The 22,644-nt window shown below is 41.2% G+C and overlaps 1 long non-coding RNA gene across 3 annotated transcripts in view; it reads left to right on the forward strand.

Moving 5' to 3' along the window:
• The window catches only part of LOC136837973 (uncharacterized), a 257,728-nt gene that overhangs the window by 46,957 nt on the left and 188,127 nt on the right, over nucleotides 1–22,644 (forward strand). For all 3 annotated transcript variants that reach the window (XR_010852824.1, XR_010852823.1, XR_010852825.1), the window contains one exon: nucleotides 2,028–2,234. This is a non-coding gene — a long non-coding RNA (uncharacterized lncRNA). The remainder of the gene's footprint in view (nucleotides 1–2,027; nucleotides 2,235–22,644) is intronic.

A 22,644-nucleotide genomic window follows, 5' to 3' on the forward strand; every position in this document is an offset into this window, starting at 1 on the left:
TTTAAATACATGAGCATGTGTGTGGTTATCTCTGACTCACAATATATATATATATATATATATATATATATATATATATATATATATATATATATATATATATACACACATATATATATACAGGGATGCATAAGGCCTTGATGAACTAACGCCACCACATTCTGTCCTGGGCTAACTCCTCAAGGTCTCCACAGTGCCCATCCCCTGCTTCCCGCCTCATCGTCCTCAACCACGTCTCCTTTGGCCTACTTCTACCCTATCTACCAAGAGCAACCCACCCTGGTGTATCTCGTACTATTTCCTGTCTTCTATTCACATGGCCTAGTCTCCTCCAACCCGAGAACCTAATATACTCATCGACCGCCTGCCCCCGTTACTTCACTAATTCTGTTATTTGATATCCTATCCCTCCAATTAATTCCTAATATTCTTTTGAGGGCCTTGTTTTCAAATGCTAACATTTTATTATCCAGAAGTATCTATGCTGTACCATGACTAATGCCCATAAGTCAAAATACTCTGACCATTACCCTATAAATTTTGATTTTTGTATGCACAGAAAAACTGCTATTATTCCAAATATTTTTGAGCATTCCCATTGCCTGATAGGCATTTTTAATCTTTCCATAAATTCTGTGCCCAGAGAACCATCCTTATCTAAATATGTACCTAAATATTTCAACTAATCCATTTGCTTTACGACCAAACCTTCAATTAGACAATCCTGTGCATTTTCAATACTCGTATTCATGATTTCAGTTTTTCCACTATTAATAACCAAACCAACCTTTCGACCTTCGCTCATGAGACAATCCAACACTCTCTGTATTTTTTCTGGTCCCTCATAGATCAGAACTATATCATCAACATAATCTAAGTCAAGAAGTTTCCTATTTTCTCCCCAGAGCAATCCTGCAACCATTTCTCTTTTGACCCTTCTTATAACGTAATCTTCGACCAATACAAACAACAGAGGAGACAGAATACCACCTGAATCACACCAGACTTGACTTCAAATGGGTCACTCAAACACCCATCAACCATCACTCTACGAGATGTGCCCTCATGCATGTTCATTATAACCGTCACAAACTTTTCCGGTGTCCCATAATGCCTCATGATTTTCCCATAGTTCGTCTCGAAATACTATCTAAGGCCTTTTCAAAATCAGCAAAACAAAGAATTCTGTTTATCCTTCAGAGTACCATCAACCACTGGCTCCAACCTATTCAACAATACTCTACCGAAAATTTTCAAGGCTACATGTGACAAAGTGATTTCCATCCTGTTGCCACACCTACTCAGATCTTTCTTTGGAACTTTAATGTTCACACCATTCTTCCAACCTGATTGTATTATCCCCGTCACCCATATCTTATTGAATAATAATTTTAAGACAAATACTAATCTATCCTCCTCCACTTGAAACATTTCCAGGAATAAGCCATCTCTCCTGGTGCCTCATAATTCTTTAACTCTTTTTGACTTCCTTAACCACTTCTTCAAGCCTGATCTCACCTTCATCAATATTTAAATCTTCCTGAGCAGGCATTATATCCTCTTCTGGGGGGACTGGTCTATTAAGAACTGTTTCAAAGTGCTCTTTCCATCTGTTTCTGATTTCAACATTTTTGGTCATAAATTACCTTCCATATCCATGACTGGTATATCCTTATGCTTACCAGCACTGCCACTCAGCTCTCCAATTGCTTTATATGCTATCCTTTGACCCTGACCATCGTTTTTTTTAAATTGATTTTTCAGTTTCCGCAACCTTTTCGTTGACAGATCTTCTTTTATCTCTCTAGTTAGTCTTTTACCCTCTGAACCAAAACTCATATACTCGGTTCTTGCTAATTCAAAATTTTCATCATTAATGAAATGCATCTCACTCCTCAATTTTGCCTCACCTCTCTTTTTGATTCTGTATAGATACTATTAACAGTTAATATTTTTTGTAGCAGATAACAGTATCACAACCATCATCATAATCTTAAGAGCTCCCTCTCATTTTTTTCATCCCACAGGATTGCATATTTGGGATGAGGGTGAATACAAGACTTAGAGAGCCTTCGTCCCATTTCTTCCATGATTTCAGCAAAAGAACTGAGATTAAAATACAGGAAATGAAAACTGCTTCTGCAGGTCGATTGCCCAAGTCATAAAATCAGGACATTTCCAACAAACCGGGCAGAAGACACCACCACTGATTTAGAGATTAATTGTAAATGACAGTGAGTAAATGACAGTCACGCAAGAAACTGTTCCTTTTCCTTCTGTCCTCCTTTAGTAGAATTAAAAGAGACAACAGCAGCAGGAGAAGAAGAGGTTGGGAAATCACAGACTATATATGAAATAATGAATAATAATATTAAAAGTAACTATATTTTATCACATTTACATTTTAACCTCCTAAATATCATCTCATGAGAATAATTCTTCCTCTAAGTTATAAGAGCAGAGTGATTCTTAGTAAATTTTACACACAGCAAACACACACATATATATAATTATATATACTGTATATATATATATATATATATATATATATATATATATATATATATATATATAAAATATATAATAAAATCCCACAATAAAATGATTAGTAAAATATATATATATATATATATATATATATATATATATATATATATAAAATATATATATATATATATATATATATAAATATATATATATATATATAATATATGTATGTATATATATGTATATATATATACATATACATATATATATATATATATATATATATATATATATATATATATATATATATATATATATATCTTTATATATATATATATATATATATATATATATATATATGTATGTATATATATATATATATATGTATATATATATATATTGTAAGTAGCGCCAAAATCCGCTGAAACTCTTCTCCTTCCTGCTTTGGGTTGGTTTGAACCTTTGAAGGTCGGGTAGGGGCTCAGGAAATATAATAGTTTGGGGACGATAAACACGGCACGCACTGTTTCTTTGGTACAGGAAGAAAATCGTTTTCTATGATATCCGGGTCGGCGACCTGGGTCAGGATATCGCCCCCTGCCTGTCCAGAAGCAATAAAGGTCAGGGCCAGGACAGCTCTCCCCTCACGCGCGGTTGCTAGTTAAGCCGGCGAGAACAAGTCAAGTCTCGGTCCTTTGCCCCTACCTTCCTCTTCCTTTCGCGCCACGTGAATCCCGCGCCGCGCGCCCTGTGTGCCCCGTGTTCCATTCCACGTGGCCTTCAAAGAAGACTACAAGAAGTTGCAAGTCTCAAACGCGAGTGGACATTAAACGCGGCCTTTCATCATCCAAGGGCGCCCTTTCACGCCCCAATCTACGACTTGAAGAAATACCTTGGAAGAGGGAGGGCTACCATTTGTCCACGCTCCACCGCGTGTTTCTCGGCGAAGACGTCGTCAACCCCCTGCCCCTACAAATGTGGTAATGTACCAAAAGCAGTTGCTAGTCACGATTACTTAGCCCTTTTGCATTTATTAATCTCTGGGCCTATAACTGTGTTCCCTGATATTCCTTGGTTCAAGCCAGGCCCACGTGTTCTGCTTCTTTCCTCTGAGTCGTAACCTCAGGAGTCCTTGGCGCCTTCAGTGCACCCCCAGTAATTCAATCCCAAATTCCAGCATTAGATGTGCAGTGGGTCCAATAGTTTCAGAAAGGCGCCTGCAGGAATTATCCTTGGTCGTGTTCCTGGCATTCCCAAGCTCCCCCTTCGGGAGGACTTCTGTGTGTTTACCGTATTTCAGTTAATTTTCCTTTTGACCTTGTATATCAAATATAACTATTTTTATATCCGTGTTTCACGCACTTCCCCTAGTGAAGAGCCCTCGCTCCGTGTAGCTTCTTTTTTTTTGTTTGTGTTTTATATGTCCTGGGTATCTTACAAGGCCATTTTCGAGTAAAGTAATAATTGTGAGTCCTTAAGATCCACCTGCAGGAAACATATAAAAATGGCATGACCTGACCAGTGATTCTCGTAATGATTGCCTCCCCCCCTCTTCCCCTTTGTTGTTTGTGTTGCAATTTGTGAAATCAGCAATTAGCTCAGCTAAGCTGGATCACGAGACAGATTACGAACCTTTGAAAGCCAGCGCAACGGAGCCAAGAAATTCTGCGTAAGTAAACTGTGTTTATTTAGTGTAGGACGCTGTACAAAACGTGACTAGTCCTAGAATTTTTTATAGTAGAGTATGTCCGAGGAAAGCGAAGTCGCCGAAAGCACCAGCTTTGGAAGCCTTTGCAGGCGGCTTGCATGCCATTCAATTAGGTTATACAGGTGATAAATCATTAAAGGAATAGTGCGCATATTCCTCCCTGTAAAAACAGTGATTTCGGGCGAATCATTAGATATAGGCGCGAGACCTCGCGTCAACCATTATTCGAAGAAGTCAATTAGCATTGCTGGCGCATTTTACCCTCTCTCTCTCGTTTTAGAAATAGGAGCGAAAGCGTATATTATGGCGCAGACGGCCTTGACCGTCCATTCCGTGGCCCAGTTAGGAAAACATTTGTTTGTTTGATTTGCTTCGCTATACCAAATTGTTTTGCATTATTGGGGGTCTGGCATTATATGTTCTGTATTGTTCTGATTTTTTTTTGTGTGTTTGTTTGTGCTGTTACTACGGCTGCGTGTATTTGCCTATCTATTTGCCAGATATGGGATGGCCACCCACCTAATTGCCCTTGAGAATTACACTTCTCCCTTAAGTCAGTAAAACTAGCGCCCTGCGCTGATCAGGCGTCGTCTGTGCATTCGGGCGCCCATATGTCCTATTCTTGTCCCAATAAATCCGTGTCGTCGGTCCATTGAAACGAGACCAATTCATTTTCCCATTCAGTCCCCCAATCAGCCTCCACCTGCCCCAGGGAGCCAGGTGCCTTCAGCCAGGCTATCGGCAGCATGCCAAAGTGGACGGAGGCGACCCGAGGTGTGGCTCGACAGCGCCCCGAGACAGTGTTAAAGGCCTGCCCCTGAAGGTGCCCGCCGAACTCTCCCTGGTGTTGGGCAAGTTCCTTGGAGGAGGCTGATTGCCTACAGGGCCCCTCCCTTCGGAGGAGCAGGAAAATTGGGAGGTCATCGCCAGACTATTGCCAAGGCGTGCGAGATAGCCCCCTGAGCAGCTGGAGGGCGCTGGCGCGGGCTAGTGAAGGAGCCAATCAAACCTGGGCCAGACTGGGCCTACAAGTCCGAGCGTGCCCGTGCCAAATGGATTCGAGCCGTGGGGTTACGACCCTCAACGATGCCATCGAACAAATACAAATAAGAGAACTTCCTACTCTACACACCCCTTGACCCACCGCCACGCACATCGCCGAAGGAGGCCCCACCTTGGCTGATTGCTGCGAATAAGCGAGATCTATGGACACCCATCACCCCCAGGAGGCTCGCTGCAGCGCAAGGTTCGCCACCCGCCTGCTATCGGGTGCCCCTCCATCGAAGAATGGGCAATCACAGAAGCGTCGTGTCGGAGTTCTGTAAAAAAGATCGGGCATGCCAGGAGCAATGCGCAGTAAACCCAATCTCTCTCTCGGACAGCCCCTAATGGTCGCCTCGCCTCTGCAGGAGCAGTGCGAAGGAATTTCAGCCAAACCTTTTACACGGCGTGCAAGGTTTATAGCCACTCTCTTCCTCATGGGCAAAATGCCTAGAAATAATAAAGGCAGTTAATTTTCCTTTTGACCTTGTGGCCTTCCTCAAATATAACTATTTTATATCCACGTGTTTCACGCACTTCCCAGTGAAGGAGCCCTCCGCTCCGTGTACTTCTTTTTGTTTGTGTTTTATATGTCCTGGGTATCTTGCAAGGCATTTTTCGAGTAAAAAGTAATAATTGTGGAGTCATAAGATCCACCTGCACCGAAACATATAAAAATATACTGTATACATATATATATATATATATATATATATATATATATATATATATATATATATATATATATACATATATAAATATATGCTTAAAAATCACGGTGGATGCACGTGACTTCAGCGTATAAGCGAATCCCACGGGAAAATGACAGGCAGAAGTTCAGTACGAAGCGCTTTCACGTTTATTAACGCATCGTGTGGGCACAAATGAGACACAGATGAAAGGAAGGTTACAAAGTAAACAAAAAGAACAAGAATACCAGATGGTCATTGTCAAAGGGTAATAAATGAAAGATAATCCAGGATAATCCCCTGGATCAAAAAGTCTGAACTAAAACATAGGCCACAACTTACAAGAGATACAGTTTAGCCACACAAAATCCAAAAACATGAATAAAATTGAAAACCAGATGCTTAATTGCCAAGGGGTAATAAACAAAAGGGTAACCCAAGACAATCCGGGATCACGCGGCCACAAACTAGAACCAAATACTTATACATGTTTCTGTAATTTGAACGGGTAAGATTCCGCATCTCTTATGTTAAGTATTTGGTTCTAGTTTGTGACCGTGTGATCCCGGATTTTCCTGGGTTACCCTTTTGTTTATTACCCCTTGGCAATTAAGCATCTGGTTTTCAATTTTATTCATGTTTTTGGATTTTGTGTGGCTAAACTTTCGTATCTCTTGTAGTTAGGCCTATGTTTTAGTTCGTGACTTCTTGATCCAGGATTATCCTGGTTTATGTATATTTATTACCTTTGACAATTGACCATACAGGTATTCTTGTTCTTTTTGTTTTACTTTGTAACCTTCCTTTTCATCTGTGTCTCATTGTGCCTGCAAATAGATATAACGATGGCGCTTCGTGCGAGCACTACCTGTTCTTCCGATGAGATAAACTTACTCCCTTGAAGTCACGATGCATCCACTGTGACACAACATACTGTTACTATATAATAATAATATATATATATATATATATATATATATATATATATATATATATATATATATATATATATATATATATATACATATATATATATATATATATATATATATATATATATATATATATATATATATATATATATATATATACATATATATATATATATATATATATATATATATATATATATATATATATACTATATATGTATATATATATACTATGTATATACCTATACTATATATATATATACATACATACATATTATTATGATTAGCAGAGATTCGCTAGCCGTGCCTCCCCTCCCCCTCCTTTGTTGTTGTTGGTTGTTCATTTACTGCCCAGCCGACGGTCGATAGACCTCTGTCTATGACTTAAAAACTCAAGGAGTTAAAAAGATTAAAGAAGCGCTCCCATTTTTTGATAAACATCTTTCCTTGAGGCAAAAGTAATCTGGCTTGGGTGTTTCCTACAGGCCCAAAACCTCCCCTGCGGGCAGCAGAGGTGCAATGAAGTCAACATCTGTGGTGGATGCCCCTGCCCCATAGGAGGGATAAAAAGCAGAAACCCACGAGTCGAAGACACACACCACGCGGGCTGGAAGATATGGGTGAACTTGAAGACGTCCTCAACACCTGGCCCCATCGATGCCGCCATCTAACCACGTGGCCACTTTCAAAGTACTTCTCCTCGTGCCCTTCGACCGTATTCCTCGAGCCCACACGCCATTGCTTGGAGTTTTGAGGAGTCCCCATCGCCTTGCCCCTTTACGGAAGCCCTTGCATCTCACCACGTGGAAGAAACTCGCCCTCGGAAATCGCAAGTCATCCACGGACCGCCTTCTACGCGCCCTCGGAAAATCTGCTAAGGTAAAGTGCCCTGGAAGAGCCCCATTTCAGTCACGCTTTTGTCTCGAAATATTTGGTTAAAGAGAAAGCCAGAAATCACCCTTGTCTAATGTCCGTGTGCCTCTTGCATCAGCAGTGTAAGTCTTTATTACTCCTTTGGCACCCTCAGTGCAGCTTCGAATTCATCACTCTTTGTCTATTTCATTACTGGCGTATAATGTGCATATCTCTCATTTCAGAGGGACCCTTCGTGGAAGCTTCTCGGACTGTGTCTGGAATTCCTCAGTTTCATTCAATCTACTGAGTTCCTCTTTCCCGTACTAATGTCATTTATGTAAATACCTCCTTTAAATGTGCCCGTGTTTTCATGTCTTCCTCAATGTTTCGCTAGAGCCCCATGCTCATATGAAATTCTCCTTTGTTTTCTCTTTTTTTTTACGTTTTCCCGTACCCACAGTCAGAATCCACAAGGGCTAGAGAAATTACCTTAGAGGTGTGCACCTGTCTCACCAAATCTTTCAAGCTAAAACCACGGAAAAACGTAAAAAATGGCGACCTGGCCATAGATCTCGTTTGCAGTTGCAGTTCCCTAGTGTTGCTTTATTGCATTTTGCAACTTGCCAGATCAGCTATTAGCAAAAGCTAAGCTGGGTACGAGACAATTCTGAACCTTTTAATGTAATAAAACCAGCACACAGATCAGAAAATTCCACATCAAAGTAATGTGTTTATCTTAGCAAAACCTTTTACAATCATTGACTGTTCCTAGAATTAGAAATAGGAATGCATGTAATCACTGAGAGAAAAGAACATAAATATTAGATTCGTTAATGCATGCCTTTCAGGATAGGTAGTTAGAGGAAATAACCAGTGCTAATATCTTCTTCGAGGAATAGTGCGAAATTCCTCTGTGTTAAAATCCCTTGCCATATTCTTGCTTCGAGGAATAGTGAAAGAAATTCCTCTGTGATAAATTTTACTTCGCATTTCAGATTAGCGAACGCTATTTAGGCGCGAATAAAATTCCCGCGTCTAGGATACAGCGAAGTCAGCTTGCATTGCTGAAAGTTCTCTCAGTGTAGTTAGAATTCAGGCTAGGTGTTAGGAAAGCGAAATTTAAACTCCGGCTTATAGGAAAATTACTAGGCCGTTGTACTGTTATCCTCTCAGACGACTGGGAAATTCCAGGTCCAGACGGTATATAAATATACGGGTTCATTCACCCAGAATCTAAAAATACCTCGGTGTTGGCCAAACGACCTACCCCACCCCGCCCATGCCGCGTGTGTAGCATTTTTTTCTTTTTTCCCATTCATTTCCCAGCATACATTTTTCTTTGGTTCCGTTGGTAATTTCTAAGTCTAAGGGACAGATCGTAATTCCAAGTCTAAGTGACTCCTAAAATTCTCGTCATACGTGGCATGAGAATTTCTCCAAATTCCAGTCCTCAGAGACCCTAAAATTCTCGTCGCGCGTGCGAAAATTTCTCCAAATTCGATCCTCAGAGACTCCTAAAATTCTAAATCGCCGTGGCGAATTTCTCCAAATTCCAGTCCTCAGAGACTCCTAAAATTCGTCGCCGCGTGGCAGGAATTTCTCCAAATTCCCAGTCCTCAGAGACTCCTAAAATTCTAAGTCGCACGTGGCAGAATTTCTCAAATTCCAGTCCTCAGAGACTCCTAAAATTCTAAATGCGCACATGGCGAGAATTCTTCCAAACCCTGATCCTCAGGAACTCATACAAAAATTCTCACGTCGCGCGTGGCGGGGAATTTCATTCCTACGAACCCAAAATTAAGTCCTTTTGAGACATTATACGAATTATGGTTCACACACATCTAAGCCCCTACGGGACTGATCATTCTAGTTCGTTAGAACAACTCCTTAACTTCTGCGCTACAGCCGGCCAAGTCGGCGTGACAAAATCAACTCGTCTTCGAGACATATTAAAATTCGTTAGCCAAGAACACCCGTCTTTCCAAGACATATCAAATTTTAACAAAAAGTCTCCTCAGACTTACTAATCACCTGTCGTATTCAGACAGATCCATTCACCACCAGTCTGAACAATTGGGTGTTTGGGTCTGCAATTGAGTCTTTTCAGGCCTATCCTTATACCCATTATTTCAAGATGGCTAATGCAGAGCCCAACAAAGCAGGGATTTCAAATTCTACATGTCAGCTGGGAAGGGACATGGGACTGTCAGGGCAAGATCATGAGAGCATGGGTTCAGAAGCGAGTGGATGATGCCAAGGCTGAAGAAACAAGAGAACGTGAGGAGAGAAGAGAACAGAGTTGCCCAAAAGAGCAACGAGAGGCCAAACGTGAGGAGAGAGAGAGAGAGCAAGGTGCCCAAAGAGCAACAGGAGGCTAAGAACGTGAGGAGAGAGGGCAAGAATTGCCCAAGAGCAGAGAAGGATAAAGAACGTGCAGAGAGAGGAACAGATTGCCAAGAACAACGAGGAGGAGAGAGAGCGAATCGGCTCAAGAGCAGGAGAAGGAAAAAGAGCGTGCAGACAGGAGAGAACGCGAGGAGAGGAGAGAGACAGAATCGCCCAAGGAAAGGGAGGAACGAGAATGGGAAGATCGAGGCGACAAAGCGCCCACGAGCTCAGATGCTAGAGCGACAGCCCGCCCCGCCCCTGCATGGGGATGAGTGCCCTCAGCCAAGCTCACTCGTTCATGCAAAATGGACGAGTCCGAACCCAGTATGAGGCGAAAGGGCGAGCGAGTCCTGGAGTATACGATCTCTCCCAGCGAACTCTCCTTGTTCTCACTAAATTCCTGAAGTGGAAAGGCCCTCGTTGCCTACCACGCCCTTCCCGCAGACGATCGAAACTACAGGAAGCCATGCGCCAAGCAGTTCTGACGTCACGAGATTATGGCCGGTGGAGAGGCGTTAAGAAGAGCAGCCCAGAAGTAGGCCAGACTTGGTCCGATTAGGCGTACCGGCCGGAAGCGGCGTTGACAAAAAACGATTCGAAGGGAGCCACCTAACACCGCCGAGGTACTCGGCGGTTTAAGTTCGAGCATTTCCTGCGCTACGCCTCCTGCCCTCGCCACTCCTTATAGTGGAAAAAGCCCCACCAACACTCACGAGTGTTGCGAATAACAGACATGTGAGAAACTCCACCACCCTCAAGAAGGATCATGGCGGAAAAATAAATCCCCGCCCCTCTCGGAGGAACAAATTCCCCTAAGGCTGAAACTTCGGGCAAGCTAACGCCATTATTGCAGAAAACAGGGCATTCCTCAGTGCCTCAGTGCCGGAACAAAAACCGCTCCTCTCTCTCCCGGAAAACCGACAAATAACTACTTCGCCCTCCACAGGGCAGCGCGAAAGACTTTTACAACCAGACAGCACACGGCGTGCAAGGTCTATGGCCATTCTCCGCATGGGCAAAATGCCCACGCAATAATAAATCAACTACTCCCACCGTGCGCCTTGGCGTCCTGAATCCCAAGTCATTAGGCCTCCGCCGAAGGGAGCCGTGCTCGTGGCCCCTCCACGAGTAGCGAGCCGCGCACTTGAGTCACTGCTTTAGAGGACTGGGTGCACAATCTCCCTCATCGAGAGGGACAGAGTTCCCTGCGAATATCGTCAATAGGCGAAAGCAAATCACGCGATCGAGGAATAAATAAATTTAAAATGATACTCCCTACGGTGGTGGGAGTCACAAGACCTCACCAATCCAAAATTTGCAATCTTGCAGTAGCAAACCATCTCCCGGAGGCTATGGCGTCATCCTGGGGACAGGACTTTCGAGTCCCCACCGAAATCACGACAATCTAGGGTCCCCATTCCCGACTCATTCCCGTGAACGCAGGTAATCCTCCCGCCTCCCTCCAGCCAAGACTGGCGCCCCTGGGTACCAGGAGGACGTGCAGTCCCACAGTCACCTGGACCACGATGTACAGTGGCCCCTCGTCGATTTCGATCAATTCCAGTGCCGGCCCTGCCTCAGTGCCAGTGCCGGGGCCTGATCAAATCTCCTTCAGGAGATGCCAAATTCCTACGGTGCCACTTGCATGCCCGAGCAGGGCCAAGCTCGTCCGTCCTGACCGACGAGCGAGAAACCCTCTGATAGCGCCTGACTCTGCCTAGTGCCAGCGCCAGAGCGATCTCCATTCACGGGATCCAACTCCGGACCCCCTCTCTTCCCCGGCTGGCACGCTACCAGCGTCGGTCAGAGACGGTTCCTCCCGACCACATGAGCTCACCTGCAGGTGCGGCCCTGCGCAACCGATGCCTGAGCTGGTCATCGATACCTGCGAGCCGCTCCGCCACCCCCGACCGCCTCTCTCTGCCTCAGTCCGTCGCGACGCCAGTACAAGTCAGGATTCTGCCATATCTCGCCAGCGATGAATACAAGAGCGCTGACGGATCATGAGTTAGAACCATACACGAACACTCCTCGTCAGCTGTCGCATCAGCAGGCCAGGTGGTACTCCGTGCCGCCCTGATCGCTGGGCCCTCCTTCCCGGCCGAGGACGACTGTCCCATTAAGAAAGGCTCGAAGGCAGAAATCACCACGGGCATTGGGACATTCCAGTAATTTACAAAGAGCTCTAGAGCTCCCCATGGCACCTGTGCCACCATTTCATTCAGGAGTCTTGGCACTAATCCAGAAGGGATGTCAGACCCCCCTCTGCTTCTTCCGTTCCTCAGGAACTTCTGTCTCTTATCACCTTCTATTAATCTTCCTTAAATTATCCCCACAAGAGGCAATTAAATACAGGATACCATTCCCCACACAATGTATAAATCATTAAGAATAACAGAGTGAAGTATGTTTGCCCTTGCATGTATACCTTGCTTTGAGCGTGCGTGTCAGCCCCTCCTGAGGAGTCGCGCCCTTCGGGTGCACTTTTCCTCGCCCCTGGGACTGAAGTGATAGTCGGGCCGTAATTTAAGGCAAGGACGATGAATTCCCGCCTATGCAATAAAACCCTCACTCTTTTTCCCCTTAAGCTCTTCTGCCAATATCATTTACTTTCTTTTAGTCATTTTAGTTATCTTTATTTTAATGAATCATAGTCATAAACTCTGCCCTTGTGATTTAAATGCCCTTTCGTAAGCTCTGAGGACGTGTCCCATACTTTATATGCGGTCAAGTTTCATTCATAACGTCTTGGTAATTTTTCCTTTTGTTATTATTATCCCTTTTCCCCCTTCATTCCTTCCAAGATCTCTGTTTGTCTAAGACCCCACATCTTTTGTCTCACCCCCGTCATAACACGCATTGAGTGGGCAGTGGGCGCATAAAATTAGCGTAGTTTAAGGTTAGCGAATTAAAATCTCGCGAATACTCTCGCCCGCATAAAACATCAAAATCCGTGTGGGGCGGCTAAACAAATGCGTTAAAGCGAAGATAAATTATCAATGCGAATATGTATAGTCATTACAGTATCGCGTAAAGGGGATGTCATTTACAAAATAAACGCTGTTTTCATTTGCAACCTCTTCAAGGCAGATTTGTACTAACCGCATACATTTATCTAAATTAAGTAACCGTGTATTTTAATTCTTGAACAATAACCTTTCTTTTCATTTGTTGACCATAGCCTCATATACGTGGTCCTATAATCTTAATTAATTCACAATTGTTCGAGTCACATTATAAAGTTACCAGTGGGTAACCAAATCTAAAGTAAATATTCTTTTGCAAGTGTTTAAATCACTTTGCGTTCTGTTAACGAAAATTGTCCCAATGTGTTATTAAAAGTAATGTCACAGCTTCATAAAACCCTTAGGAGTAAAGTTCATTGCAAGGCAGAATGTAGAGTAACGTAAAGCATTTGCATCATTCTTCTGAATATCGATGCTACACACCCGGAAGGAGGTATGTACATCATCTTGTATGGGGAGGTATTATGATTAGCAAGAATTCGCTAGCAAATTGCCTCCCCTCCCCCCCTCCTTTGTTGTTGTTGGTTGTTCATTTACTGCCAGCCGGCCGATCGATAGACCATCTGTCTATCGACTTAAAAACAAGGGTTAAAAGATTAAAGGCGCTCCATTTTTGATAAGATCTTTCGCCGAGGCAAGAAGTAATCTGGCAGGTGTTTCTCCTACAGGCCAAAACCTCCCCTGCAGGCAGCAGTTTACACCAATGGAGTCAAAAGCATCTGTGGTGGACGCCCCTGCCCCATAGGAGGATAAAAGCAGAAACCACAGGTCGACACACACACGCGGGCTGGAAGATATGGGTGAACTTGTGAAGGCGTCCTCAACACCTGGCCCCACTCCCGATGCCCTTGCATCCTAACCACGTGGCCCTTTCAAGTATACTTCTCCTGCGTGCCCTTCGACCGTATTCTCGAGCCCCTGCGCCCATTGCTTGAGTTTGAGGAGTCCCCATCGCCTTGCCCTTTCGACCCTTGCATCTCCTGCGTGGAAGAAACCATACCGGAAATGCCGATCATCCGGACCGCCTTCTCTGCGCCCTCGGAAAATCTGCTGAGTAAAGTGCCTGGAAGAGCCCCCATTTCAGTCACGCTTTGTCTCGAAATATTTGCTTAAAGAAAGCCAGAAATCACCCTTGTCTAATGTCCATTGTGCCTCTTGCATACGGCGGTATTAAGTCTTTATTGCTCCTTTGGCGCCTCAGTGCAGCTTCAATTCATCCTCTTTGTCTATTTCGTACTGGCGTATAATGTGCCATATCTCTCATTTCAGAGGGACCCTTCATGGAAGCTTCTCGGACTGTGTCTGGAATTCCTCAGTTTCATTCAATCTACTGAGTTCCTCTTTCCATTTTCTAATGCCATTTATCAATGCTGCTCCTTTAAATGTGCCGCGTGTTTCGTAATATTTCCCTCAGTAACAAAGAGACCCATGCTCATATGAAATTCTCCTTTGTTTCTCTTTTTTCTGTTTTCCCGACCTTACAGTCAGAATCATGAGCTAAATTATAATTGTTGCTACCTGTCTCACAGAATATATATTTCAAATAAAACCACAAAAACGTAAAAATATATATATATAATTATATGCATCTGATTCCTGAGTTATAAACTGACTATTCCTTATGTCTTGTGATTTGGACAGTGAAGGAGGAATTTCATCGGTATTTTGAGTTTATATATCTGCTTATTTTATTACTATATGTCTCTATGTTTTGTTTTGGGCTTTTGGTAACATGGGAGGAATTCCCATTGTTTTTTTCCCTTGTATGTTTATGTTTTAGAAACTAATGGGAGATTTTCTTTGGGTCCTCAGATGTTTCAACATGTATAGAGGTCAAGGAAACCTCAGATTATTTAACAGACTTGACTTATGAATTTGGACCCGTGTGTATCATGGAGTAGTGACTTGAATTCTTTTTTTTTTTTTTGTTTTAGGAAACTTTCTTTTAATTCCTTTGGGGGTAGAGACTTGTTATTGTCTTAGCTAAAATTACCTAATAATCTTTCTTTTGCCAGTTCAATATGTTAAAAGCTTGTTTTGCTTTTTCAGCCAATAAATAATTTTGGGTACCGTGTGTTTTGTTGAGACCTGAGAGAGAGAGAGAGAGAGAGAGAGAGAGAAATCTAGAGAAGAGTAGCGGTTAGAATCTGCTGAATCGTCACCCAGCCTACCAACCTTGAGAGAACGTAATGCCGACAGGCAAGACAATCATGAGTTTAGTTGTTTATATGGGTAATATATACATATATATATATATATATATATATATATATATCTATATATATATTATTTTAATCTATTCATTTGTTATATATTATATGTATATGTGTGTTAAATAATGCGTGTGTATCTATTATCTACCATTTACCTATTTCTCTATTTATCTAATCATATATAATGTTATACACATTATATATATACATAGATAGATAGATAGACAGATAGATAAATACACTACACACACATACATATAAATAAATATTATATTTATACAAATACACAGACATCTACAAACACACACACACACATATATATATATATATATATATATATATATATATATATATATATATATATATATATATATATATTTTTTTTTTTTTTTTAATTCAAGAATTTATCCCTCCCTCATGTTAGCATTGTTCAGTGCTCATTTATCCTTTGATGCATTTTCTCCTTTCATTTGACTATATATTGAAGAAAAGATGGCGGTTATGAATAGAATCAGTCTTATATATTTTTGAACCAGAGAAAAGCAGTTAGGGTCTGTTCTTTCCACTCGTGTAGTGCTAGCTCCCAACCTTAGCTGACTTGGGATAAATAATGGGGACCACCCTTTCACCCCATCACATGATGTTGGAGTAGCTAGGCATTGCGGGCACTGGGGACATAGCCAGGCTGTGAGATAGATAGGACCTAACTTCTAAGTACTTAATCTTGGCCACTTCTGCTCCACTCCTTTGCTGGCTGTATGACTTTTGGAGATGGGCGGAAGCCTACACTTCGAACAAGCAGCCATGAAAGGCGTGCACTGATTTCAATAAGGGCAGAGGCCTCCGAATCCCGTCACGGACTCGTGTCCAGCGACGGCTTCCTTCCACACTGGTGAACACTAACTTCAGTAACCGACCAAGGCCCTCATGTTTAGCGCACACATCTGTATGCCAGGTACGTTGATCGCAAGTAGTCATCTAAGTCAGCCCTTTCCCTCCCCTGAAATTCCTTGATTTTTCCATTCCTTCAAACTTCAGTTTCTTCCTTTGTTAAGTCACCCTACTTCGAGCAGCCTGTAAATCGCCCCATGACTTGCTTTGAAATCAACTTAAAATGATTCAGTGATAAGTATTCCGATATCCCTTCCCCAGTGCAAATTAAGACGGCAAATTAGTCTAAGTGATATAAGTGTTTGTTTCCTCCCCGTTCGGAGAGTTATGGTTTAATGGATAGCAGGGGAAACTTAAAAATCTTCCGTGTTGTACTAACTCTGGTCCTCTACCATCAGGTGCCATCAATTCCTTGCCCAATTTCACAACCATTCCTGGTCGCAGCCTAATTGCAAGACTCCAGTTGTCCCTGCAGAAATCATCTTAATTAACTGATTGCCATTACCCTGGCATTCACCCCTTCCAATGTACTTTGTCTGTGATCTGATGTAATTTTACCATAACAGCGTCAGTTGTTATCACAGGGGATGGTTGTATCTGAGGCCCTTTATATTTACATTGCTTATTTGCAAATCACTGCATTATTGATCTACTGTATGTAATTTATGTGGTTGTAATTGTTTACATTTTACATTCTTTTTTTCTCTTGCATATTTGCCCCAGTCTCTGTAAATAAACCCTTTTAATTGTAAAAGAATTTTAATTGCAAATGGTGACCTTAATTATTTACGTAAATCCAGGAAGATTCCAAGGTGAGTTTCCAGTAGTTTTCCTTTTGTTCATAAACTTGGGACCCCTGATTGGTACGTAATTCAGTCACTAAAAGATAAATTGTTCCAATTTCTCCTTAACCAAGGACATACAGTTTATGACTATATATATATATATATATATATATATATATATATATGTATATGTGTATATAGCATATATATATATATATATATATATATATATATATATATAAATATATATAAATATTGCATATATATATATATATATATATATATATATATATATACATACATATTTATATTTATATAAATATAAACATATACATGCATATATATGCATACATATACATATATACATTTACAAGATCTATGCCTGTAGTGTGTCCTAGCGCTAGTTTGCCCTGGTGTTTGACGGAAACCTCCCAACCACTTTTGAGAGGTGTGGGCAGGAATGCCACAGCATCATGAAGCCCAGGCCTCATTGGTGGAACTGAAAACAAGGAACCAATAGGAATCGGACCTAAGGCCTAAGGACAGACCCAAGCGATGCCAGAGTGACTGCGAACGTCTGGCAGTTCGAGCGATGACATGTTGGGACAGTTGTATACAGTGCGCCGCACAAAGAGTGCCATCCTGTCATCCTCCATTGCCTTAGCTATATTCATTACTTTTACTAACTAATAGAAATACAGGGCTCTGTAGTTAACCTTCCTAAAATATATGTATTCACTATTTTCTTTAGTCTTGTTGAGAGAACCCCTGGCACCTCTAAGAACCCAATAAAAACATAGGTCATCTCTGTGTATGTACACTCGGCAAGGAAAGTTAGGATACAGTTTTTTAAAATCTTCGGACATATTGCTCAATAATGCGACATCTGGCAACTTTAGAAAGGGGAGGAGCTTCAGTCTTATTGTGCTTATTTCTTGCTTGACCTCCTATAACTTTCAATCATATTCTACAATTCTGAAATCATTGATACTTAAATGCAGTAGTAAGCTTTACAGTATTCGTTCAAGTTGTAATGTGCAGCGACAGTTCTGAGCAAAATAAACATTTTTCGACATAACCTACCAAGTAACCTTACACAAATGAATTTATGACACCACAATGAACGGAATGCTTGCATAATCGGAAACGCGATCTTCCATAATAAAATCAAGAGTTAAATTTGAGCAATGTCCAATGACAAAAACAATAAGGGGATGCAATGTTATAAAGGAACGGATGCAATGTTATGATGAGAGAGAGAGAGAGAGAGAGAGAGTGAGTCTGCTGTTGTGTAAGCCTAAGCCTATATGTAGAGCTACTCATTTCATTATTTTTTCTTTTTAGGGATTGAGCGATACTATATTTGTATAGTATGTTTTAGCAATGGAGAGAGAGAGAGAGAGAGAGAGAGAGAGAGAGAAACTATGGCAACGTCAAGAAACATCCACTTACTTGTGTTTTCCCGCCAAAGTTCTCGCGCTGCTCCTCACATCATAGAGAACGCTCTTGCGGATTTAAACAGATTTGGTCAACCTACCCTAATTGTCACAACATTTACTGCCATTAATTCCAGCTGACTTTTAACACTGAAATACAAATATGAATGTGTAAAATTAAGGAAATTATCATTACCTCGTATGATGATGCAATAATAAGCCTGTTCATAATGGAAAACTAGTAAATATTGCCGTTCTGAGAAACAGTACTACACCGAGATATCCACACTATTTTTTAGATCTCTATGAATGAAGTCATCTGAGAAATTCTGATTACTTCGAACATGCATGGTGTTTTTAAGCATCTGAACGTTTTTGCATTATATTTTCATATTCTATTCTAGAGTAAATTTACCGAGATTATGTGTTTTCTGTAAGAAAAAATAAAAATTCGGTGAACGAAATCTAATGAAAACTGTATCCTCACTTTCCTTGCTGAGTGTACACATACATATTGTCAGGATATATCTCCCCTCCTGTAGAGGCCCGTGCATCATTAATTTTGCAATGTAGTCTGGTATTCATTTGGGCTGTCGGGCTGGGGAAAGTGGCGGACGACGGAGAAACAAGCATAGTTTGAACTAGATCAGGGCTGTTAGTACCAGTGTATAGCAGTGTAGGAGACACCCACCCTCCCCATCGCCTGATTCTGGGAAACAATAGGCCTCCCGCTCTCAACTCCTTTTTCACCCCCATCACGTGATGTGGGAGTATTTAGGTATGGGGAAGGGCAAATAGGCATATTAGGGCTAGTGGCCAGGTAGGACTTTAATCTGTAAGCACTTAACCTTAAGAAATTTTTTCCTCTGCCCTTTTGCTGGTTGTCTTGACGTTTTGCAGGGATGTCAGGCTAAAAGATGAGTCCCCTACCAGACGCCGTTGGCTTTGAAAAGCAGAACTGTTCTCATCTTCGCCTTGGGTGGATGCTCCACCATTTTCTCTGCTTATCTGGTTGAAACTATTGCCGAGAAATAGCTGATGTCGATTGTTGGCGCCGCAATTATCCGACAAGGAGAGACCAACCAATCCATGCGCTCTGTGCCCAATAGCTCTGACTGTATTCCAATCCTGAAAATATTCCTGGATGCAGTCCGGTCTCTGAAATCCGTTGTGGCCCTGCCAAGTTTTATGTGAATTATTTTCCCCATCCTGGAGTTCAATCTGTTTGCAGCATCTAACTGAGACTATTCAGTGTAATCGGGGCATGACTAAGCCATTTTTATTGTTACTGGAATAATTGTATTGCACATTGGGCCCCCTTATTAATCAGCTTGCTTGTTGCCAATCATTGCATTATTGTTCTATGTGTCCAATTAATGAGTCTGCCCATTGGCTACCATGTCGTTTTGTTTGTCTCCTTGTTTCATTGCTAAAGTCTCTGTAAATAAACCCCTGTAAATTTTTAAAAGAACTCTAATTCCAAATGGCGACCTTCCTCCTTTAATTGTAAATCCAGGGAAATCTAAGGTAAGTTTCAGATAACTTTTCCTTTGTTCATAATCTGGGCGCAATTGGTCCCGTTGCAGTCAAACCTCGTAAATTCGTTCAATTCTCATCCCAACCAAGACTCCCAGTTTATGACAATATATAAAATAATAAGACCCTGTTATTGCAAGGGTGCATGTTTATGAAGGAGTATGAAGTTATACCTATGCAAAGATGTGAATGAAATGACTCTATCAAAATATTAGGTGAAGACTCCGGACAGGGCGTCAATCTGTTCACACCAATGCAATCCCCAGTGGCAAGAATCCTCCAACACTCAAATCTTTTGTTCTTGTCTACTTTCAAAATAATGTTAGAGCGTTCTCTATTCTCTAATTCAAGAGTTCTTCATCCTTAGAGCATTGCATTCAGCCATATTGATTTGTAAAAGACATAGAGGAGTAAGAAGAAGTAGAAGAAGACTTACATTTTTACAAGGTGGCGATGCTACTGATTCTGACCTCTGCGCTCACTCACTCAAGGTTAGAATGACACTAGGCTTCTTATACTTGGAGTCCGCCGCCTCCTCCCTAGTCCTCCTCCTCCTCCTACGAGAATATGGCTCCTCCTCAGTCAGCAGCAACAAGATTGGACATTTTTGTTAATATCCCAATAGACAGTGATTCTCTGAACTTCCTCCGAGTATTTTGTATAAAACTCTTTCCTGACACTGGCCATTAATGGGCTAATTAATTAAGCCTACAGTTTATTTATACATTTATTCTACAAAACAATAAATAATGAAGAAGAAACGCGTGGCCATAAAACTCACCGGAAGAGCTCCTCTGGGTTTGTCGTCTGCTCAAAACTCACCTGGTACGACACTGGACCTCCTTCCTTCCTTCCTTCTTTCCTGTTACTGCCTCAAGTAGTAGTAGTAGTAGCAGCAGCAGCAGCAGCAGGTGTTTGGCTCCGAAACAGCTCTCTCCTCCTCCCCCTCCTTCTGGTTTGTGTTTGTTTATTTTGTCTGTGCCTTTGATTAGTTCCTTCCAGTTCTTCCCATTTGTACAGCTGAATCTGAGTTGTGTAACTCCAGTGTTTGGTGACTTTTTCATAATTTTTCCAGTTGTCTCAAAAATTCTATAATAATAGACCTCCTCCTCCTGCCTTTTCAAAGACTGTACACCTGTTGCCTTTGTTAAAATGTATAAAAAGGTCATACATGGACTTTTATTTATTAGAATCTGCTGAGGAGACAGTCCCAGACAGTCTCTCTTCTATCTCTCTCTCTCCCAGACTCTCTTTCTCTCTCTCTCTCTCTCTCTCTCTCTCTCTCCCAAAGGTGGTGAAGGAAGACAGCAGTATAACTCTACCCATAATTACTATTATCGAAGTTCAATGAGACATGAAAGTCTTTCTCTTATTTCATCTCCTCAAGTTTTATTTCTCCTCTTGCCATCCATATATTATTGGTATCCCTTCCCCTTAATAAATTAAAAAGGTGTCTCTTTTGATATTTCAAAGTTTCTGATAACGTGTTCGTAGAGACTTCTATTCCGTCATTCAGTTGATCTCATCTGAAGAAACTAAGGAGGATTTTATCTTCTGAGACTGAAAACGCATTTCCACTTCCCAACATTCATTCATTGCCTCTTCTATTTCATTTATGCTTTTGGAAGGTCTACAGTCTGACTGACTCACTAACTACTGCATTTTTTATCATGAAATAATTTTGGTAATGTTCTTGTTCTCTTCACAAGTTGATCAAGCTTTCCACAAGTTGAATCTTTTGACTGATTGATTGCCTTTTTATTGCAACTCTCATGAATTCCATGCGTGGTCTTTTGAATTAATCATTGAATTATTTTGAATGAGTCTTTCGGTGAATTTTTCTTATTTTCCGTGTTTGTAGATACGTACAGTAGATGTATACATTCAGGGTCATATGGTGTTTGCATTTGAAGCATTACCAAAATGCAGATCACAAAAGATTATGATATTTTTTTTCTCAAAAAACAAATGTTTTTCCATTTCCAGTATGAAACCTTGCTACCAAAACTACTTCATTATCTATGCATAACATGGCTAATAAAACACCCAGTGTAAGCATTCAGTATATTTGCAAAGCTTAAACATTCACCAAACTGTGACAAAAGCATCCTTGGCATTTCAGTATTTTCATATAGATAGATAGATATATACAGAGGTATATTGACCGTAATATTATAATTTTTAAAAATACAAAATGTTTTCAAATATGGCCCAAAAAAAGGACATAAAAGATAAACAAGTAAATCTGAATAGTCATAAAAACATGTCCGAAGCAGAACAAAGAAAAACATATTATATAACACCTTCAAAAGTGTCATTTTTTACAATTGGAACTTTAAATGCAGCTAAATAAAGAAGAAGAAGCCTTAGTGTGCAGACGTTTCAGCAGAACCCTCACGAATTACCACTACTTTCTCCACCTCAAAACAACATAAAAGGAAGCTGACGGACATATTATATTCTAGGAAACTAAAACAAATAAAAAAGCAACAACATCTAGAAATCCAAACAACGCCTTTTAGCAGTTCTTAGTCATTTCCTCATCTATATGTAGACAGAATTCTGACTATTATTTCACGGCACTGCTCTGATATAGAGCCATGATCTGAAAATAAATGTCCCCTACACTTGCCAGATTGACCAACAACATTTTGGCA

This window comes from Macrobrachium rosenbergii, unplaced genomic scaffold, assembly GCF_040412425.1.
Source record: "Macrobrachium rosenbergii isolate ZJJX-2024 unplaced genomic scaffold, ASM4041242v1 13903, whole genome shotgun sequence".
NCBI classification, from domain to species: domain Eukaryota; kingdom Metazoa; phylum Arthropoda; class Malacostraca; order Decapoda; family Palaemonidae; genus Macrobrachium; species Macrobrachium rosenbergii.